The sequence below is a fragment of the Glycine soja genome, chromosome 9 (assembly GCF_004193775.1).
Source record: "Glycine soja cultivar W05 chromosome 9, ASM419377v2, whole genome shotgun sequence".
NCBI classification, from domain to species: domain Eukaryota; kingdom Viridiplantae; phylum Streptophyta; class Magnoliopsida; order Fabales; family Fabaceae; genus Glycine; species Glycine soja.
The window spans coordinates 24,237,632-24,246,781 of NC_041010.1; the positions used below are offsets into that span (position 1 = coordinate 24,237,632).

At 43.2% G+C, this 9,150-nt stretch overlaps 1 non-coding gene across 1 annotated transcript; it reads left to right on the plus strand.

The window, feature by feature from the left end:
* The first annotated feature begins 8,690 nt into the window (after window positions 1-8,690).
* LOC114369005 lies at window positions 8,691-8,797 on the plus strand. Its single transcript, XR_003657468.1, has one exon. It is a non-coding gene; the product is annotated as a small nucleolar RNA R71 (small nucleolar RNA).
* The last annotated feature ends 353 nt before the right edge of the window (window positions 8,798-9,150 follow it).

Consider the following 9,150-nt stretch of genomic DNA (forward strand, 5'->3'; position numbering starts at 1 on the left):
GGTTGATGAACCTTGGCTAGGGTTATGGCTACCATTGAATTATCAAGTAGATATGGGAGCAAGTCAGCATAGGACACTGGAATTGGGGTGAATTCTACAGGCTTTCTCGCTGCAAAATTCATTTCTTGGTTGGTGTTTTTGGTTTGTGCTAAAGGTGGTATTCGTCATTGGAAGTGCGGTAGACAGACTTTGTGGTTGATTTAGGGATGGCCTTTGTGGATAAATGGGCGGTAGGTAAGGAGAAGGTTTGTTATTGGCTGAGTAATGACATTGTTGGGTTGGTGGGAAACTTGGCCGTATAGGGATGGCAGTCACAGCATGGGTTTCTCCCTCATCCTCACCCTCTTTATTTTCCCCAGTTTTCTCATTCGTCCAAGCAGGATGATTAAATTTGCCTCTTTTCAGATCCACTTCGATCCTTTCACTGGCGAAGACCAAATCCGCAAAGCTTTGAGGGTGCGTAGCCCACCATCTTTTCATAGTAGAGTATCGATAATGTGTCTACCATCACGATCATCGTCTCCCTTTCCATCATTGGGGGTACCACTTGGGCCGCCAGATCCCTCCACCTTTTGGGCGTGTTCTTTGAAAGATCCGTCCCCCTTTTTGCAAATGTTCTGTAGTTGCATCCTATCCAGAACCATATCAAAATTGTACTAATACTGCCTAACAAAGGCAACCATTAGGTCCTTCCAAGAATGGACTCGGGAAGATTCCAAGTTAGTGTACCAGGTTACAGCTACCCCAGTAAGACTTTCTTGGAAGGAATGTATCAGCAATTCCTCATCTTTTGCGTATTCCCCCATCTTCTGACAATACATCTTTAGATGGTTCTTGGGACAAGTAGTCCCCTTGTACTTGTCAAAGTCCAGCACCTTGAACTTGGGAGGGGTGATGATATTGGGTACTAGGAACAACTCTTCTAGATTAGCAAAGGAATAATCTTCACCTCCTTCAATGGCCCTGAGCCTTTCCTCTAGATGATCCGCCTTTCCCTTTTCGGCCATAGCATGAGGGGCTCTTCCCACCGCAAAATGCAATGGTTGTGGTTGTGGGCGAAACTGAGGGCCCTCCAAAGTGTTTTCAAAGGGTATACCACCAACTGCTTGCCCTTCAGTGGCATATCCGAGCCAAGGCTCGAAGTCAGCTAGATTGTGGTGGGGAATTTCATGTGTCTCCCCCATGGTTTGAGAGATATGTGCCTGATCAGATTGAGGTTATTGGTTCTCAATGAGTATCGGAGTGGAGTTATTGAGATTTTCATTGAGAGTGTATGCCACGTTGGGTGGTGTATAGTTGGGAGGCAAGCCATATGATGGGAAGGCGTGCTCGTTTTGAATTTGCACATCATGGGGTCGTCCGTACTTCCCAAATCTTTGCCTACCATATTTGAGGTTGGATGATTCATTTGCTTGAGGCCAGATGGGAGCATCGGGTTCACCTTAGCGACAGCGCTAGTAGCGGCAACTATAACCGCATTGGCTTCCATTATCTTCTTCATGCTCATCATGGCCTCCATCATTGTGGCCATTTGCTCTTTCATGGCCTCCATGTCGGCCTTCATCTTTTCTTGCACCTCCTCTGCTTCACCCATTACTCTAGCTCTAGCACGAGTTCGGTAAGGGCACCGTAAAGCGTGTCCTTTTCTTTTTGATAACAATGATTAAGTTCATTTTATTTTTCAAGGAAAGAATGCAATGAGCAATGCAACCAATGAAAAACATGGATGTATGCGAATGATGTACAGTTGAAGTATTGTGAATTTTTACGCAGGACATGGGGTTGAATCAATTTAGATTTTTCCACATGGTTCATGACATCTTGGTCAAGGTGAAACTGGAAGTAACAAGGACATCAACAGTCCTAAATGTGTTTGGCAGAAAATGAAGCAGTGATGTAACTCGATTCATCTTTTGCCCCAATTTTTGCAAGATAGTTACTTCCATACTTCAACTTGACTTGATGAACTTTTTTCGAAAAAGCATGAGCTTGGTTCAACCCCATAACCCAGGGAAAGGCAATTTTGATCGCCAATACTTCAACAACATTTCATAGGGATGAAAGACTCAGGAATACGCATACTATGCATGGAGAATGTAATTATCAAATTGAGATGCCCGAAGAAACATCTTTTCTATGCATTAGGTACCATGTTCACTCATTTTGTTTTTAAGTGAAACGGGTTTATGATCCCAACATGGTTGGCTCATGGTACCGAATATATGCAACCAAGAATGCATCATGAATTTTCATGCTTCCTTTTTTGTTTTTGTTTTGTAGAGGAAAATGCAAGGCTCACACATGAGCAAACATGAAAACAAAAGGTATGCAGTTTGTAGAACAAAAAGTATGTTGAACGCATATGCATGATGATGCAATGACTCATGCAAAATGTGATGCTAGAATATGATAACGGACAAATGCAGGAACGATATGTTCATTATGATGCCATGAAGAGATGCTTATGCATGCTAGAGATAAAATGCGGGAGTGATTTGATTCGCACTTATCTTTGGAGTAAAAACGCGGGATAAACTCATTTTATTCAGAAAGTTTATAACTAGTCAAGATCTGAGCGACAATACAAACTTCCTAGCAGTTTCTAATTATATGGGCCATTGAGTCTATCATATGCTGACAATAGTTGAGAAGTCTGTGGATCTCCTCGGGGGTGGAGTAGGTGTCCGCCATTGCTTTGGCCTTGGCTAGCAATCGGGGAAGTTCTTGACTCCCGTTCAAGGTAAGAGCAAATCGGTCCATCCACATGGTTGCCTCTTGGTGTAACGAGTCGATCACCCTTCCTCTAGCCTCCCTTTCTGCTGATATCTTGGCGTACTCATCCTCTAGCCTTTGCTCGTGAGTCGCCGCTAGATTTAGCTTCTCTTTGCACTCATCGATGATGGCCCACATATTCCCTTCAGTCTCACCTTAACTGTTGGGACAAATTTCTTTTCGACCTAAGGCAAGCCTTTAGCTCGTCCTTCCAGATCATGCCTTTGACCCATGATGATTCCTTTCACCTCTTCGGAGTTTGAGCTCACTATTGCTGCCCTATAAAGCCCCTCAAAACTTGTTTTGGTCGTGTTCTTCCTTTCGGGCCTTCTTGGTTTCTCATTCCAAGGCTTCATCGGTGGCCATATTGACATCCCTTAGTTCATCATACTCTCTTCAGACTTTGATGGCTATGGACTTGAACTTCTCTTTGACTACCCGGGCTCTTTCAAGCTTTGCCTTTAGGGCTTGTACCTCATCACTTTCTTCCGAAGCTTTAACCTCATTGTCTCTCACAGTCTTTAGATTTGGGAGCCAATCCAATCCTTGTGTCCGGATTCTCAGCCACTTATGATAGCCTCCGATGATCCCATTACTGCTTCCCCTAAGCTCTCTGTCCTTTCTTCACGCCGCATCCCATGCCTTGCGAACTCCTTGGAGTACCCTCGCGTTGTGGTCACTGAAACCCCGTGCGATGAAAGGCGTGATGCTTTCGTCTGATGGCACTTCTCTCATGGGGTAGTCAAGCTGTCTTATGGAGAGGACGGGATTATAATTAATACAACCCCTTGTTCCCATCAAGGGAACATTTGGACATCCTTCGCATGAAGATAGAATCCTGATTCTTCCTTCCTTCTAGCGAGGGAACCAATTAACAGACGCCCCTCCATGCTAGCCAAGAGTTGGTCCCAATTCGCCTTTCCTTTTTCGACGCACGAGCGGTGACCTTGTAGCGGATAGACAGGCCTACCTTCTTGGAGAAAAAGGTGTGAAACCAGCCACACATAGAGAGCCAGTGCACAACAAACAATTCTTGCGCTGCTCTTTTCACATCCCCGGTCGAACGTGTCATACATGGAAAAAATGGCGACGACCGGGCTTTCCTTGCCATGATGAAAGGCGAGGAAAGCGTCAATCGCTGCTAGGTCCACTAACCCTTCCATATTCGGAAAGAGGACAACTCCAAAGATCAAAAGCGCCAAGATGTCAATAAAAGAAAGCCCATTCGCCTTGATTTGCCAAGGCCTTTGCCCTTTCCTCCAAACACTTCCTTGGTACTCCGACTACCCCATTCCTGTTTTGCTTTACACGGTCCAACTCTTGTGCTGAGATTTTCACCACCTTGGCAACTCTTGTCGTGGAGGGATAGAACCCAGAGAAAAGATATGGCTTCCTTCCTCCCAGTGGGCATCCCAGGATTTCTTCAAACTCTTTCACAGTCGGCACTAGCTGGAAGTCCTCAAATGTGAAGCACCTTAGGGGCTGGTCATAATACTGGGAAAGGGATGCAATCGGTTCCATGGAGACTTCTACCCTAGCTAGGTCCCAAATCTTACCATAGGCTTTGCAGAAGGCTTGCCGTTGAAGTTGACCCATTAATTTCCCCAACTCTCGTAAACTAGTGACCTCTAAGCTCTTGATTTTGACTTGATAGAACCTCTTTTTAAGCGAAGGCTTTTGACTTGATCCCATGTTTTACTAAAGTGAAATAAAATCTAGTGCGAATCAAAACTCCGACATCTATCATGGGTGGAATGGATGAATGCATGAAGAAATGCATATGACACAGATGCAATTTACGAATACGGGAGCCCGAGAAATTGTCCCCTTCTTGGATACAATGTTTGGGCGGCATGGCACCCAACGTATGTTTTTAAGAAGGCGACACGGACCCTCCGTCGGTTTGCTAAAGTAAGGAGATCAAGACAGAACCCATGTGCGATGCATATGCGCAAGGCGCAACACGGGGATGTACATAGTACGACAAATATTCACAAACAAATATAAGCAAAAGGGTACATGATACTTATGCATGGCAGTGTGAAAAATGGCACGCAGCGTGTTTGCTCCGTGCCCCTATTTAAGGGACCTATAAGGGAGAGAGCTAACTAGGCTTTTAGTGATAATCCCCAAGGTAGTCATATCTCTCTTGATGGTTTCTAGAGGTATCATCCTCTTCGAAGAACATAATGCAGCAGTAGGGACTACTAGCAACAATATGTCTTCAAAGAGAAAAACTCTAGATGAGGGTTCACTGCAATCAAGCAAGTCGGAGACCTAGCATGATCACAGTTTCACCTCCACTCCTTATGTTCCCACGAACCCGGGTATAGGGCCCTTTTTCAACTCACCATGTGTGCAAATAGTGTTAGTGTTTGTGTGCATCAAATGAATAAATATTTACCTCAAGCATACAAAAAATGCACTAAAAGCATCAAAGAGTTATATATACAAGAACATAATGAAGGAAAGCCAACAAAGGAGTAAGTCATGGTAAAACATTGCACAAGATTAAATGGCCTAACTCTCTAAAAATTGTCCCCAGTGGAGTCGCCAACTGTCGCAACCTACCCTTCGGTATAGGGCGACGCGTGACTCGCGGGATGCGTGTTCCACGAAAGGAATACGCGCGGAGTCGCCACCAACGTTTATTTGAGGAAAACGTCGGAAAAACCGGAAAAAACGCGATCTACGAACTTTTAAGTGAAAGGTTCGGGAGTTGTATTTACGCACGGGGAAGGTATTAGCACCCCATACGTCCGTCCCAAGGGACGGCAGCCTTTAATCGAATGTGCAAACGTGACTTTGGTTTTTATGTTCCCTTTTATGTCCTTATATCCTTTATACCCTTTTTATATTTTTCCTTTTTTGTGGTCGACAAGGGTGTTTCCCTTTGCTCCTACGTATTCCTCAATTTGTGATTAGGAAATCAGACCTACGTAGTTCTTTTTTATCAAGTGATTCCTTTTTTACTTAAGAGGTGATCATTTTAAGGCGTTGGACCTTAAAAACGATCCATTTTACTTAGTAAGAAATTGAAATGACAAACTTCAAAAACCTATTTTTGTGGACGAGCTTGACTAGGCGAGTTGATTTTAGCCTTAGTTTCACCTTAGTTATTAGTCAATTCGATTAAGAATGAGAAATCCCAAAGAGAAAATGTCCGGTTGATTTTCCGCTTTATTTTACTAAAAGGTATATTTTTGTTATTATATTATTATTTTATCTCTTTTTTTATTTATTTCCAATGTGGTTACGGCACGACCGAACGGTCGGAATTCATTTTAACCGAAGTTAATGGATAATACAATTTAAACGATCGGTGGAAATTTATTTTATTTTTAGGTTAAGCGAGAAATGACATAAATAAAATGGCTTAAGCACGTCAAAAGGGGGTATAAAAAGTAAATGAAATGAGAATAAAGATACACGAAACACAATGTGGACCACCACGGGTACATAGAATGAATCGAAAAGCTTGGTTCGAGGTACTTACCCGTTGAAGATCGAAGAACGATGAAGAACGAATGAAGAACGTCGAAGAACGGTCGAAAACCTTCGCGAAATTCCTTACGGAAACGTTTCGGAAGCGCCTCGGCTTAGATTTTCTTCACGGAAACAATTTTTCCAAGCAAATTCGAAAGAGAGAGAAGTGCCTAAGGGGCTGAACACTTTTCTTCTTCACTTCCTCCCCTATTTATAGCAAAATAGGGGAGATGCTTGCCACCCAGCTCGCCCAGGCGAGCTCAGCTCGCCCAGGCGAGCCAGGTTGCTTCCTCCAGAAGCAACAGCCTTCTGGAGGAATCTTCTGGAGGGCCCAAGTGGGCCTGGGTGCTATTTGCACCCCCATTTTTACTAAGTACACCCCCCTCTGCTTTTTTTGGTGATTCTTTTTTCGTAAAGTTACGGAAACTTACGAATTTCGTAACGATACTTGTTTTCTTTCCGTAATGTTACGGAACCTTGCGGATTACATAATCATCCCCTTTTTGACTTACGGAATGTTACGGAACCTCACTTAATTATGCAACGATGCTTCCATTTGATTTCCGGTGTGTCACGGAAACTTACGGATTGTGCATCAATATTTTTTTTGGTTTTCCGGCATGTCCTGGAATTTCACAAATTGCCTAATGATGGGTGCCAAGCACCTCACAAGGACCAAAGAAAAGTCGTATGTCATCAAGCAAAGGTCCCCGGACGAAATTAGGGTATGACACATGGCATCAAGAATGTTAAAATGAACAACAATATCATTAAATTCCATAAACAATGTGCCAACATAAACATCTATCTTGGTTCGGGATGTTTTCATAAATGGCCTGCCTAAAATAATTGAAACTGAACCATGGGAAAATCCCTCTTCCATATTAAGAACATAAAAATCAACAGGAAAAATAAGTTCACCAACCCGAACCAACACATCCTCTATGAAACCTGCGGGGTAAGCAACACTTCTATTTGCCAAATGAATCACCACATCTGTAGATTGCAAAGGTCTAAGAGATAAAGAATTGAAAATGGACAGAGGCATGACACTAACAGATGCTCCTAGATCTAGCATGCCATTCTCAAATTTACTATTCCCAATAATGCAAGGTATACAGAAAGTACCTAGGTCCTTACATTTCTCAGGAATGTGAGGAATAGATTTACCTATCAATGCTGACACATTTCTGCCCATGCTAATCCTTTCATTTCCTTTGAGCTTCCTTTTGTGGGTGCACAACTCCTTTAGAAACTTTGGCATATCTTGGAATCTGCTTGATGGCATCTAGCAGAGGTATGTTCACCTCTACTTTCCGGAAGGTCTCCAAGATCTCCTTTTCCACTTCATCCATCTTCTTGTTTGGAATTACTCTAGGTGGAAATGGAAGAGGGATAGAAGGCTGCTGCAAGTCAGAATTACTAGAAGAAGGTCCACCTGCATGAAAAATTCTTTTAGCTCCCTCATGATCAGGAAGCTTTCTCTTTTGTGCAACTATCTCATCCTCTTTTTCAGGTGTAGAATGAAGCTTGACAGGTTCAGGTGCAGGTGCTGCTACTGGTGGAGGCACTTGAATTTGGTTGCCAGACCTCAAGGTGATGGCACTCACATTTTTTGGATTCTGCACAGTTTGTGAAGGCAATTTTTCAGAATTTTGGGACTGAGCTTGGTTCAACTGAGTAGCCATCTGCCCCATCTGATTTGTCAGATTCTGAATGGAGGCTCTTGTCTCTTGCTGAAATTGCATATTCTGGATGGTCATTTGCCTCACTAACTCTTCTAAGGAAGGTTGAGGAGGGGCCTCAGTTGCTTGTTGTCTTTGTTGTTGCTGCATTGGAGGAGGAACATATGGCTTGCTTGGACTAGCAACATTCTGGAAGGGAAGGACAGGCTGTTGTTGTTGTGGAGGACTTGCCCATCTCAGATTTGGATGATTCCTCCAACCTGGATTGTATCTGTTGAAAGGTCATAATTATTTTGTTGTTGTTGGTTTGGCTACTGAGGAGGTCTATTATAAATGTTTGCAGCATAACCTTTAGGTTGCTCATTGACTCCAGATTGCTGCAAAGAAGGACAAAGATCTGTATGGTGATTTGCAAAAGAACATAGATCACAGACTCTTGCAACAGGTGCAGATTTCTTATTCATGGCAAGTTGAGTTACTAGGTTGACCAAGGCATCAAGTTTTCCCTCAAGCTTTTTATTTTTAGCAGATGAAGATGAATCCGTGGCCACCTCATGGACTCCTCTAAGGACAATAGCATCATTTCTTGCATTGAATTGTTGGGAGTTGGAAGCCATCTTCTCAATCAAATTCCTAGCCTCAACAAGAGTCATATCACCAAGGGCTCCACCACTGGTAGCATCAATCATACTCTTCTCCATGTTGCTAAGTCCCTCATAGAAATATTGAAGAAGGAGTTGCTCAGAAATCTGGTGGTGAGGGCAGCTTGCACACAATTTCTTGAATCTTTCCCAATACTCATACAAGCTTTCTCCACTAAGTTGCCTGATTCCTGAAATGTCTTTTTTGATGGCAGTGGTCCTAGATGCAGGGAAGAATTTCTCCAAGAACACCCTCTTAAGGTCATCCCAGCTGAAAATGGACCTGGGAGCAAGGTAGTACAACCAATCTTTTGCCACTCCCTCCAAAGAATGAGGAAAAGTCTTTAGAAAGATATGATCTTCCTGGACATTAGGGGGCTTCATGGTGGAACAAACAATATGGAACTCCTTAAGATGCTTATGAGGATCTTCACCTGCAAGACCATGAAACTTAGGCAGCAAATGTATTAGTCCAGTCTTGAGAACATATGGAACACCCTCATCAGGATATTGAATGCACAAGCTTTCATAAGTGAAATCAGGTGCAGCCATTTCCCTAAGAGTCC